Here is a 14,276-nt window from a genome sequence, read left to right as displayed (position 1 = left end):
AAAAATCATCAAGGTGGAATTGACCTGCGGATATTCTCCATCACTATCCTCCTTGTCCTCAATTTTGTCTGACTCTTTTTCTTTGTCCTTGGACTGCTTCCCTTGGAACTGCTATATCAGGAGTCGACATTGTCGAGTGGTATGCTTCGGGTAGATGAAATTACCCTCTTTGTCCTTCTTGGTGTGGATGTGACATGGAAAATCCAACACGTCATTTCCTTCCTTATCTTTTACCTTCTTGGGGTTCCAAGGCCCCTTGGGTTTCCCTTTGAATTTTTCTTGGTTCAGGGCCAAGGCTTCTCCAGGTGCGGCTGGCTCAGCTTTACGCTTTTGCTTCCGACTGGAATTTCCACCTCCGGTGTCTTGGGCGACTGACTTGTGTTTGCCGCTCCGGAGCCGATCCTCTTCTTCACCATTGGCATATTTGGTGGCTATTTCCATCATTCGACTCAGAGATATGTCTCCGGTTCGACCGAATTTCAGGCTTAGCTCTCTGTACTTTACGCCCTCCTTGAAGGCACAGACCGCCTGGTGGTCGGATACATTTTCTACCGTATGATGCAGTGTGATCCACCTCTGGATGTAATCTCTCAAAGTCTCATTCGACTTATGTACACAAGACTGCAGCTCTGTCAGCCCTGCTGGCCGCTTGCACGTTCCTTCAAATGTCCTAACAAACACTCGGGAGAGGTCCTCCCACATGTAGATGCTGCTGGGTGTCAACTGATTCAACCATGCCCTGGCTGACCCTTCCAACATGAGAGGCAAATGTTTAATGGCCACCTCGTCATTTCCACCGCCGATCTGAACAGCCACTCAGTAGTCCTCAAGCCAAGTGTCGGGCTTGGACTCACCGTTGAACTTGCTGATCCCAGTCACCAACGTGAAGTTGGGAGGAATCACCGCGGCTCTGATGGCTCTGCTGAAACACTCTGGTCTGGAGACGTGCACTCGGCTGCTGGTGGGTACATCTCTGTCATTACCCTCTCTATGGGCTCTGTTCTGGTCAACCAGACCTTGAACGATGATGGATCTTGCATCAAAGCCTGGTTCTCTGGGGTCGGCTCGAATTCTTTGCCCGCCACTGTACTGGCGTCTGTCGTCCTGCTGTCGAGGCATATATGATCCACCCCTCTGGGAAGGAGTGGGCACTCGATGTCGATCATTGCGATCGACTCGGTGATCATCCTGCTCATAGTTCCTGTACTGATCTTGTCGGTCACCACGCCCTTCACGCCTCGGGGGCGATCTGGGGCTATGAGCTGACTGGACAGTATTCGCCGCCACGGACCTGCTATGAATCCTGTTCCACGACTGCGACACAGCTGAATTCTGATCTCCAGCTGCCCGGAGCAAATCCCTGATCTGCATCAAGCCTCTGCCAGCCTCTGACTGGGAAGGCTGAATCGACTCTGCTATACGTGTTGCAGCTGCCAAATTCTGGATCGAAGTGCGGTATACCTGAGTCGGAGGTTTAAAGAGTTGGCGTCGACTGGAGTCTGGAATCCGTTGCCGCGCGTGCTTGTTGAGTGCCCGCTGAAGGTTCTCCAGTCGAGTGCGCTCAGCCAGGTTGGCCAAGCGTGCGTCCTCTAAGGCGCGAGCCTCAGGGGTTTCCACAACGATCGGAGTATGAAGCGCATCCATGTTCCGACGGTGAAGCTCTTCCCTCTGCTGTGAGTCGAGGGGCTCGGGGCGGTACTCCTCATGGTCGTGCAACGGGTCGCCTCCGCCGTTGCCTCCCTCGGTGCCAGGAAAGCCGGGGGGAACGTGCGGTCCATTGACCATCAGGACCTTTGCCGCCGGATCACTGCTGTCGCATTCGGATGCAGTCTCTGCGGAGCCAGTCGACAGGTCAAACAGGCCGTAGAGAGATTCGTCGGGCTCGATTGCCGCGACTTGGGCAGTGGTCGACTGGCGAGCCACTGCATGCCTCACCCACCGCTGAAGCCTCGACCGACCGGAGCGCTTACGCCGGCGGGAAGATGGGAGGGAGGATGACACGAAAACCGGCCGATACTGAGTCGACGGTTGCCGCAGAAGGACGCCACGGACGCATGCTCGAAAATGCGTAGCTCCACGGACCGGGAGCACATCCACGTCAAGCGGGGCCTCCTGCAGCCAGCCAGAGTCATCAGCGACGAATGTGACGCGCCGAGACGGATCTCGCGGCCCTCAACCAAAACTCCACCTGAAACCATGATGATGGGAATTGAAAAGATTGCAACTTCTCCAACAAGTCGCTAAGACACCTGCCCCATGGTGGGTGCCAACTGTCGTGGTTCTAAGTCTGACAGTAGAATGGGGGGTAGGTATGGAGAGGCAAGATCCTAGCTATGGAGCAGTTGTACACACGAGTGTTTTACAAGTTCAGGCCCTTCTCGGAGGAAGTAACAGCCCTACGTCTCGGAGCCCGGAGGCGGTCGACTGGATTACGTGTGTGAAAGGTACAGGGGTGCGAACCCTTCTACAAGTGGAGGGGGGTGGCTTATATAGAGAACGCCAGGACCCCAGCCAGCCCACGTAGTGGCGGGTTAAAGTACATTAAGGCCAGGCGTTACTGGTAACGCCCTATATAAAGTGTCATCATGGCCATAAAGACTACTTAATTACAGACCGTTTGGATACAGAGTAGATCTTGAACTTCTGATGGTCGAGTGAGTCTGCATGGTCGAGTGTCTTCAGGTTCGCCGAGTGTCTTCTAGCCGGTCGAGTGGAATCCCTCTCGGTCGACTGGAAGACAGCTTCTTCTAAGAGATTCCCTTGGGGAGGGTACCTTGGACAGGTCCGTAACCCTACCCTAGGTACATGACTTCATCACCCTCTGCTGAAAGCATAATCTCCAGCATCCTGGTTAACACGGGATTCGGCACGGTCTCGGGCAGGGGGGCTGGACACCTGATAAGCTTTGCCTTCACTATCCACTCCTGTTCAAAGGATAGCTCTATTAAAGGGCAATGTTATGATGAAAATACGGATGGCGTGTCCAAATATGGGGCTACTTACTTGAGCATTCGGGCGATTGTAGCTCAGACCTGCGTCCTCGGACAAGTCCGGACACCTTGCTTGTGATCCGAAGAACAATTTGTACATCTCCACGGGCGTCGTGCCCATAAAAGGTTGGAGGACTCGCGGTCCCTCCGGATTAAATTCCCACAGGCGGAGAGGGCGGCGTTTGCAGGGCAGCATGTGGTGAATCAACATAACTTGCGCCACTACGGTCAAGTTAATATCTCTTTCTAGGAGATCTCGAATGCGGTCCTGCATTAGGGGCACGTCTTTGGATGGCCCCCAGATAAGCCCCTCATTGACCCATTACGCTCGCCGTGGTGGGGGACCCGAGCGAAAAGCAGGTGGCACCACCCATGTGGTGCCCCTAGGGGCTGTGATGTAAAACCAGTCCCGTTGCCATAAGCCGGACTCCTCTTGGAAAGAGCCCTCGGGCCATGGAGCATCGGCCATCTTGCTTATGATAGCTCCTCCGCACTCGGCTTGCTGCCCCTCGACCATCTTCGGTTCCACCTTGAAGGTTCTAAGCCACAATCCGAAGTGAGGAGTGATATGGAGGAAGGCCTCACACACGACAATGAATGATGAGATTTGGAGGATGGACTCCGGAGCTAAGTCGTGGAATTCCAGCCCATAATAAAACATCAGCCCCCTCACGAAGGGATCAATCGGGAAGCCTAGCCCCCGAAGGAAATGAGATGTGAACACCACGCTCTCACCGGGCTGGGGAGTGGGAATGGCCTGCCCTTGAGAAGGCAGCCTATGCGAGATTTCGCCGGTTAGATACCTGGCATCTCTCAGCTTTCGCACGACGTCTCCGTAACGGAGGAAGGCATCCACTGGCCTTGAAGGTCGGAGCCGGACATCGTCGAAGGTCCGAAGCGCCTCAAACTAGAGCCTTGGGTGTTGGAACTCGAGGTGAGGGGCGGATACGATTGGATTGAAAAGAAAGGAGGCGAGCCTTGGTCCCTTTATAAAGGGGTGGAATACCAAGAGCCCTCCCCGTAACCGTTTGGGACTCGCTTTCAATCAGAGAGTCATACCAAAGGCACGGTTGGGTTACCCACGCCCGTATTGATGAGAATCCCGAAATAAGGGGACACGATCTCTACTTTGACAAGACGTGCCAAGGAAACCGCCTTGCTAAACGCGCTGAGGTGTAACAGTAAAATGATTCGAATAAAGGCTTGGCCGTGGTGTGATGTCACGCTGCGGAATACGTCAGCAAATTGGATTTGTGCAGATGTTATTCTCTCTACAGTGGTATGTGGAACTTATTTTGCAGAGCCAGGCACTATCCTTGTGTTCAAGATCTTCTATGAAGTATTCGGAGGAGGAACCCGCCTTGCAATGCCGAACACAATTTGCACGCCAGACTCGTCGTCATTGAAGCCTGGTTCAGGGGCTACTGAGGGAGTCCTGGATTAGGGTGTGTCCGGATGGACGGACTATGACCTTTGGCCGGACTCCCGGACTATGAAGATACAAGATTGAAGACTCCATCCTGTGTCCGGATAGGACTTTCCTTGGCGTGGAAGGCAAGGTTGGCGATACGATATGAAGATCCCCTCCCATTGTAACCGACTCTATGTAACCCTAGCCCTCTCTGGTGTTTATATAAACCGGAGAGTTTTAGTCCGTAGGACGAACAACAATCATACCATAGGCTAGCTTCTAGGGTTTAGCCTCTCTGATCTCGTGGTAGATCAACTCTTGTACTACACATATCATCAATATTAATCAAGCAGGAGTAGGGTTTTACCTCCATCGAGAGGGCCCGAACCTGGGAAAAGACATCGTGTACCTTGTCTCCTGTTACCATCCGCCTAGACGCACAGTTCGGGACCCCCTACCCGAGATCCACCGGTTTTGACACCGACACCTTGCCTCTTCGTGTTGCTTTTGTGCTAGCCTTCTTAAGGCATCCTTGTTTAACTTATGTCTGTACTCAGATATTGTTGCTTCTATTCGAGCTTTCTATTCGAGCCCTCGAGGCCCCTGGCTTGTAATATAAAGCTTGTATTATTTTAATTTGTGTCTAGAGTTGTGTTGTGATATCTTCCTGTGAGTCCTTGATCTTGATCGTACACATTTGCGTGTATGATTAGTGTACGATTGAATCGGGGGCATCACACCAAGCTTGCTGAACAAATCAAGGTAGAACCTAGTGTTTATATGCTTAAAGATCCCCTAGTAGAAAATATAGATGGGCTTGTTATTTACTTCTGTGATGAAGCTGCTAGAATTGCCAAACCCAATGAAAAAGATAAACATAGTCCCATTGTTGGTATGGCTGTTGTCTCGGTCAAAATAGGAGATCACTTTTATCATGGTTTATGTGACTTAGGTGCTAGTGTAATGCTATTACTTTTACCTTATATCAAGAAATTATGAATGATATAGCACCCGCTAAAATAGAAGACATAGATGTTACTATTAAACTTGCTAATAGAGACACCATCACACCACTTCGGATTGTTAGAGATGTTGAAGTATTGTGTGGGAAAATAAAATATCCCACTGATTTTCTTGCTCTTGGTTCCCCACAAGATGACTTTTGTCCCATTATCTTTGATAGACCTTTCTTGAACATCGTTAATGCTAAAATAGATTGTGAGAAACAAACCGTTGGTGTAAGTTTTGGTGATGAGTCTCATGAGTTTATTTTTTCCAAGTTTAGTAGAAAGCATCATAAGAAAGAGTAGCCTAGTAAGGATGAAAAAATTGCTCTTGTTTCTATTGCGTGCCTCCTACTGATCCGCGAGAACAATATTTGCTAGACCATGAAAATGATATGCATCTGCATGAAAGAAATGGAATAGATAAATTTTCTTCGAACAACGACCTATGATTAAACAAAATTTGCCTATTGAAACTCTAGGAGGTCCTCCTCCACCGAAAGGTGATATTGTGTTTGAATTAATACAATTGCCAGAAACTTTGAAATATGCTTATCTTGATGACAAAAAGATATATCCTGTTATTATTAGTGCTAACCTTTCAGAACATGAAGAAGAAAGATTATTGAAGGTTCTGAAGAAGCATTGAGCTACTATTGGATATACTCTTGATGATCTTAAGGGCATTGGTCCCACTCTCTGTCAGCACAAAATTAATATGGAACCTGATGCTAAACCCGTTATTGATCACCATAATGTTTTAATCCCAAAATGAAAGAAGTGGTAAGAAAAGAAATACTAAAGCTTCTGGAAGCAGGCATAATCTATCCCATAGCTGATAGTAAATGTGTAAGTCTTGTTCATTGTGTCCCTAAAAAGGGAGGTATTACCGTTGTTCCTAATGACAAGAATGAACTTATTCCACAAAGAATTGTTACTAGCTATAGGATGGTAATCGATTTTCAAAAATTAAATAAAGCCACTAGAAAATATCATTACCCTCTGCCTTTTATTGATCAAATGTTATAAAGATTATCTAAGAACACACACTTCTGTTTCCTTGATGGATATTCTGGTTTTTCTCAAATACGTGTCTCACAACCTGATCAAGAGAAACCACCTTTACTTGCCCTTTTGGAACTTATGCTTATAGATGTATGCCTTTTGGTTTATGCAATGTACCTTCTACTTTTCAAAGATGTATGACTACTATATTCTCTGATTTTTTGTGAAAAGATTGTTGAGGTTTTCATGGAAGAATTTTTTGTTGATGGAACTTCTTTTGATGATTGCTTGAGCAACCTTGATTGAGATTTGCAGAGATGTGAGCAAACTAATCTTGTCTTGAATTGGGAGAAGTGCCACTTTAAGGTTAATGAAGGTATTGTCTTGGGGCATAAAATTTCCGAACGAGGTATTGAGGTTGATAAAGCTAAAGTTGATGCAATTGAGAAAATGCCATGCCCTAAAGATATCAAAGGTATCCGTAGTTTCCTCGGTCATGCTGGTTTCTATAGGAGGTTTATCAAAGACTACTCTAAAATATGTAGGCCTCTTACAAATATTTTACAAAAGGATGTTCCATTTGTTTTTGATGATGATTGTGTAGAAGCCTTTGAAACACTTAAGAAAGCCTTAATTTCTGAACCTGTTGTTCAACCACCTGATTGGAACTTGCATTTTGAAATTATGTGTGATGCTAAAGATTATGCTATTGGTGATGTTCTAGGACAAAGAGTCGATAAGAAATTAAATGTTATTCATTATGCTATTAAAACTCTAGACAATGCCCAACACAATTATGCTACTACCGAAAAAGAATTCTTAGGAGTGGTGTTCGCTTGCGATAAATTTAGATCTTACATTGTTGATTCTAAAGTTACTGTTCACACCAATCATGCTGCTAAAGTATCTTATGGAAAGGAAAGATGCTAAACCTAGACTCATTAGGTGGGTTCTCTTGCTACAAGAATTTGACTTACATATCATTGATAGAAAAGGAGCTTAAAACCCTGTAGCTGATAACTTGTCTAGGCTAGAAAATAATATTGGTGACCCACAACCTCTTACTGATAGTTTTCCTGATGAATAATTAGCTGCAATAAATGTTTATTATAACACTCCTTGGTACGCTGACTATGCTAATTATATTGTTGCTAAATATATACCACCTAGCTTCACATACCAACAAAAGAAAAAAAATCTTCTATGATTTAAGACATTATTTTTGGGATGATCCACATCTTTCTACATAAGGAGTAGATGGTACTATTAGACATTGTGTACCTGAGCATGAACAGGGAGAAATCCGACAGAAATGTCACTCTGAAGCTTATCGAAGGCATCATGCGGGAGATAGAACTGCTCACAAGGTATTGCAATCTGGTTTCTATTGGCCTACTCTCTTCAAGGATGCCCGTAAGTTTGTTTTATCTTGTGATGAATGTTAAAGAATTGGATTGGTAAGTGCCAGGAAATGCCTATGAATTATTCTCTTGCCATTGAACCATTTGATGTTTTGGGATTTGACTACATGGGACCATTTCCTTCCTCTAATGGGTATACACATATTTTGGTTGCTGTTGATTATGTTAAGTGGGTAGAAGCTATTCCAACCAGTAGTGCTAATCACAACACCTATATAAAACGCTTAAGGAAGTCATTTTCCCAAGGTTTGGAGTCCCTGTATATTTAATGACTAATGGTGGTTCACATTTTACTCATGGTGCTTTCCATAAAATGCTTGCTAAATATGATGTCAACCATAGAATAGCATCACCCTATAATCCTCAGTCTAGTGGTCAAGTTGAACTTAGCAATAGAGAAATAAAGTTAATATTACAAAAAACTATCAATAGGTCTCGAAAGAATTGGTCTAAGAAATTAGATGATGCACTTTGGGCTTATAGAACAACATATAAAAATCATATGGGTGTGTCTCCTTATAAAATAGTTTATTGAAAAGCTTGTCATTTGCCTCTTGAGTTAGAACATAAAGCATACTGGGCAATTAAATAACTCAACTACTATTTCAAACTTGCTGGTGAAAAGAGGTTATTTGATATTATCTCACTAGATGAATGGAGAACCCAAGCCTATGAAAATGCCAAGTTATTTAAAGAAAAAGTTAAAAGATGGCATGATAAGAGAATCCAAAAGCATGAGTTTAAAGTTGGAGAATACATTCTTTTGTACAACTCTCGTTTCAGATTCTTTGCAGGCAAACTTCTCTCCAAATGGGAAAGACCATATATTATCGAGGAGGTTTATCAATCTGGAGCCATCAAAATAAATAATGTCGAAGGTACTAACCCGAAGGTTGTCAATAGGTAAAGAATAAAACATTATATTTCAGGTACACCCATTAATGTTGAAAGCAATATTATCCAAACTATGACACCGGAAGAACACATAAAGGAAACCTTTCAGAATACTCCAGAATCATGAAAAAAGAGGAGGTACGTGATACGGTAAGTAAGCAGACTCCAAAAAATCCGCAGAAGTATTTTTTTTATCAGTTTTGGAATATAATAAAAATTAGGAAAATAAGAAACAACCAGGAAGTCACCCCTGGTGGGCACAAGACACCAGGGCACGCCTGGCTTGCCAGGCGCGCCATGTGGGTTGTGCCCACCTCGGGGACCTTCCGGACTCCGTTTTTCTTCTGTTTGCTTGTTTCCCAAGTTAAAAAATCTTTATATACCCCCTGAACCTATTGACCGTCGTATCACGGAGAAATCTTCTATTTTCTTTTCCTCGCTGTTTTCCTGACAGATCTGAAAATATGTCATCCCAAGGCTCGCAGGGTGAGAGCTATGTTGCTGATTTTATCACGTACCCGAAGGTTTATGGGGATGTAGAGCACTATAGTTGGACTTTAGAGGAAGAAGAAGACAATGATCCCAAAGGGGATGAGGAGACAAGCTCAGATGAAGTTGAAGTTCCATTGCCTCAACCTGGGGACATGCACGTCGAATTTAAGAAGTCAAGTCTCCCCAATAAAGCAAATTAACCTAAGATCTAGTTTATCCCTTTTCATCTCTTGCAGGAAAACAAGCAAGAATTATGCAAAAAGATATTAGAGATCGAGCAGGAGATTGGTGACTTAAAGGAGGAAAATTCCATCCTCAAGCGTAAGCTAAGGAAGGGGGATAAGATCACTACTACTTTGTCACCACCACCTCCTTCTTCATCAGCAAAGGAGACTTGAGTATTGGGTATGGGCACTCCCCTTGACTTGTGCCAAGCTTGGGGGAGGTGCCCCAGCATCGTATCACCTCCATTTTCTTTTTCCTTTACTTATCTTAGTTCGATCCATAGTTATCTTTTGCTTTTGATGAATAAAAGTTTTAGTTCGATCCTTTCTTTTCGAGTGTTTGCTTAGTGATATATCCTTGTAATTGTGTTCGAGGTATATAATAAAGATTAGTTTGAGTTTTGTTTTCTTTACTTCCATGCCCAATAAAAAGAAAGTGAATAAATGAAAAAGATCATATGCTAATCTTATGGTAAGTAATGATACCAGATAAGGAAGAGTATAAGTAGAAAATTTTATTGGAGATTGACAAACATAGCATCGGTCAATGATGCAATTCATGAAAGAATTAATAAGGGAAGAGAAGATTCACATGCAAATATACTATGTTGGACATCTTTTGTGATTGTGAGCTCCCATCAAAATATTATATGCCAAAATTGTTGACGTTGGACAAGGAAGACAACCTAATGATTCATGTTTGTTCATATTCACATAGAAGTTATATTGTCATAGATCCTTTAACATGTGGTGCTTGCCCCCATCTTTCCTAAACAAAAATTTCACACTAAGTAGAGCATCCAAAAATCCTTAAACCCACATCTTGTTTTGAGATTCCACTATACCTACCTATGGATTGAGTAAGATCCTTCAAGTAAGTTGTCATCGGTGCAATAAGGCAATAAAAATTGCTTCTAAAAGTGTTGGATCATTTAGTGTAAGAGAAATTTGAGCATTGTACGAACTTGAGATGGCAAAGAATAAAAGTGATAGACTGCATAATAAAGGTTGCTATCATAAGGGGCAATATAACATGACGTTCTTTTGCACTAAGAGATTGAGCATTCAAACAAAAAAGCGCATGGCAACCTCTGCTTCCCTCTGTGAAGGGCCTATCTTTTACTTTTATGTATTTACTTTTATGCAAGAGTCAAAGTATTTCCCTCTATTCCTTTTTATTTTCTCTTTTGGCAAGCATCATGTGGTAAGGAAACATCTAGGCACATATATCCAGTTGGATATGAGTGGCATGAGTTATTATTGTTGACATCACCCTTGAGGTGAATACGTTGGGAGGCGAAACTATAAGCCCCTATCTTTCTACGTGTCCAGTTGAAACTTTTTGCTCATGTGTATGTGGTGAGTGTTAGCAATCATAGAAGACTATATGATGGTTGAGTATGTGGACTTGCCAAAAGGCTCCGATACATGACCCTTCCCTGAAAAGATGATGAATTGTAGTTGCAAAGTCGGCTGAGAGCATAGTTTGTTAGTTTTCAATAGAGTTTATGCTTTATACATCGATGTTGTGATGAATTTTTACTTATTCATGAGAAGTTATACGATAAAAGTTCTATGATAAAGTTTTATGTTAAATCTTGTTGCTGTTATAATAATATACATGATGCTTCTATGTCCATATTTTGTTTTTATCGACACCTCTTTCTCTAAGCACATGGACATGTTCTTCGATTTTGCTTTTCGCTTGAGGACAAGCGAGGTCTAAGCTTGGGGGAGTTGATATGTTCCTTCGGCATCATGTTTTCCTATTGTTATTTATAATGTTTTTATGAATAATTTTGATTAATTCTAATGCCTTTTCTCTCATAATATTCAAGGTTCACACAAAGAGGGAGAATACCGATAGCTGGAATTCTTGACCTAAAGAAGCTACATCAGGCCACTTATTCTGCACAACTTCAAATGAGCTGAAACTTCACGGGGATTTTTTATGTGATAAATAAGAATTATTGGACGAAATAACTACCAGAGGGGCCCCACCAGGTGGGCACAACCCACCTGGGCGCGCCAGGGAGCCCAGGAGTGCCCTGGTGGGTTGTGCCCTCCTCGGCCCATCTCCGGTGCCCATCTTCTGGTATATAAGTCATTTTGACCTAGAAAAAATCAGGAGAGGACTTTCAGGATGAAGCGTCGTCGTCTTGAGGTGGAACTTGGGTAGGAGCACTTTTGCCCTCCGGCGGAGCGATCCCGCCGGGGGAACTTCCGTCTCGGAGGGGGAAATCATCGTCATCATCATCACCAACAACTCTACCATCTTGGGGAGGGCAATCTCCATCAACACTTCAACAACACCATCCCCTCTCAAACCCTAGTTCATCTCTTGTGTTCAATCTTTGTACCGGAACTATAGATTGGTGCTTATGGGTGACTAGTAGTGTTGATTACATCTTGTAGTTGATTACTATATGGTTTATTTGGTGGAAGATTATATGTTCAGATCCATTGTGCTATTTATTACCCCTATGATGTTGAGCATGATTATCATTCGTGAGTAGTTACTTTTGTTCTTGGGGTCATGGGAGAAATCTTGTTGCAAGTAATCATGTGGACTTGATATGTGTTAGATATTTTGATGGTATGTATGTTGTGATTCCCTTAGTGGCTTCATGTGAACGTAGACTACATGAAACTTCACCATACTTGAGCCTAAGGGAATGCATTGTGGAGTAGTTATTAGATGATGGGTTGCGGGAGTGAAAGAAGCTTAAACCCTAGTTTATGAGCTATTCCGTAAGGGGATGATTTGGATCCAAAAATTTAATGTTATGGTTAGATTTATTCTTAATACTTTTCTCATAGTTGCGGATGCTTGCGAGGGGGTTAATCATAAGTAGGAGGTTTTTTCAAGTGAGAACAACACCTAAGTACCGGTCCACCCACATATCAATTTATCAAAGTAGCGAACAAATCAAGCCAACATGATGAAAGTGACTGGATGAAATTCCCGTGTACCCTCAAGAACACTTTGCTTATCATAAGAGACTGTTTTGGCCTGTCCTTTGCCTCAAAAGGATTGGGTTACCTTGCTGCACTTTTGTTACAGTCAGCGTTAGTTGCTCGTTACAAATTACCTTGCTATCAAACTACTCGTTACTTATAATTTCAGTGCTCGCAGACATTACCTTGCTGAAAATAGCTTGTCATTTCCTTCTGCTCCTCGTTGGGTTTGACACTGTTACTTATCAAAAGGACTATGATTGATCCCCTATACTTGTGGGTCATCACAGGGCAGGCGGTACAACCGCTATGACGGGAAAACATGATCCAGAAGGGAACAAGTGACCTCTTTCTACTCAAACGAAAGGGAATGGCGGGTGGAGGGAAGTGTGTATGTGCATTGATTCACCCAATACCTTCCGATGTGGATTCCCTCTTAATAGTATGGGTTTCCTACGACCAAAGAAATAAACACGAAGAAAACACCGTCTTCGATCTTTTCCGTCTAGAGGGAATGCCTAACTGAGTTGTACCTAACCAAAGAGTACCTAAAAAACTTGGCACACAATTAGACCACCAGGAGAGTTGTCATCATCACCCAAAACACAAAGATGGGAAATGCCCTAACAATCTCCCCCTTCTTGGTGGATGATGACAACCACAAGATTTGCATCGAAGGTCTAGAAAATGTAGATGGGCTCCCCCCTATATGTGTGCACAGTTACACATTAGTATGAAAGCTCCCCTAGATTTTATAGACCGACCAACCACTATGAACAAGCATATATGATAGACAATAAGCATACTACAAATAAGCATAGAGGATAAGATAGACAATAAGCATAAATAGAATGTATGTCTCACACCATGCAATAGTCTCACACCAAAAGGTTCACACACTGAAGGAAAGCAATAGAAAACGAAGTTCAACTCTCAACATGAAGCAAAGAACCAACCCATGCAAATCCCAGACCTAGTAGACCTCTCTCCCCCGTTGGCATTAATGTTGGGGATATAACTATTAAGTATAAACCGCACAGGAGGGGTCGGTTTACCCTCAACCATAGCGAAGCCCATGAAGACTCAGAAGATGGCGTTTTACTATGAAGCATAGAGGGCCGGAGCCCAAAGGAGGATTAGGGCCCATGATAGCAAACCGCCATGGTTATGTAACTTGTGTTGTAAGTTAGGAAAGGAGAGACTAAGCCGGACCCTTGTATGAGTCGGTCTCAGGACTCTGTAGACCGGTCGGGCGTCAACCTATGTATATAAAGGGACGACCCGACGGCGGTTCAGGGACAACAGACAACAACTCAAGAATCACGCAAAGCGTATACGCTCCCTGATCATCGAAACCCAATCAATTCCATCACAACTAGACGTAGGCTTTTACCTTCATCGAAGGGGCCGAACTAGTATAAACTCCCGTGTCCCTTGTCCGGTTTAACCCCTTCAAGCTAACCTGTAGCGATGGCTCCGCGACTAAGTCCTTTCTTGAGGACATCTGACATGTTAATTCCACGACAGGTGGCGCCCACCGTGGGGCTATCACACGGTGGTTTCGAGTTCTTGAAGGGCAGCTTTGAAGGAATTAAGGGGTACGTGGTCGGCCTGATGACCAAGAGTCGTCGCGGCAAGCTCTAGATCGACGACGAAGGGTGGGGCCCCGAGGCTGGCTCAATCGAGTACGGGTACCGGGTCCCCTTTGGCAGAATTAATGTCTTCATCGGCAAGATCGGTAAACCGGGCCCTGAGCCGGACATCTCCACCGACCTCGTCGAAACGGCTCAGTGTGCGAGTCCAGCCCGGGTTAAGCCTGCCATGAAGCGTGCATTCGTAGGATGTGTCCATGAGATCGGATCTGAACTGGTGTCTGA

This window comes from Triticum dicoccoides, chromosome 3B, assembly GCF_002162155.2.
Source record: "Triticum dicoccoides isolate Atlit2015 ecotype Zavitan chromosome 3B, WEW_v2.0, whole genome shotgun sequence".
Classification (NCBI taxonomy): domain Eukaryota; kingdom Viridiplantae; phylum Streptophyta; class Magnoliopsida; order Poales; family Poaceae; genus Triticum; species Triticum dicoccoides.
The sequence above is the reverse complement of the archived record's forward strand: the minus strand, read 5'-3'. Positions refer to the sequence as shown.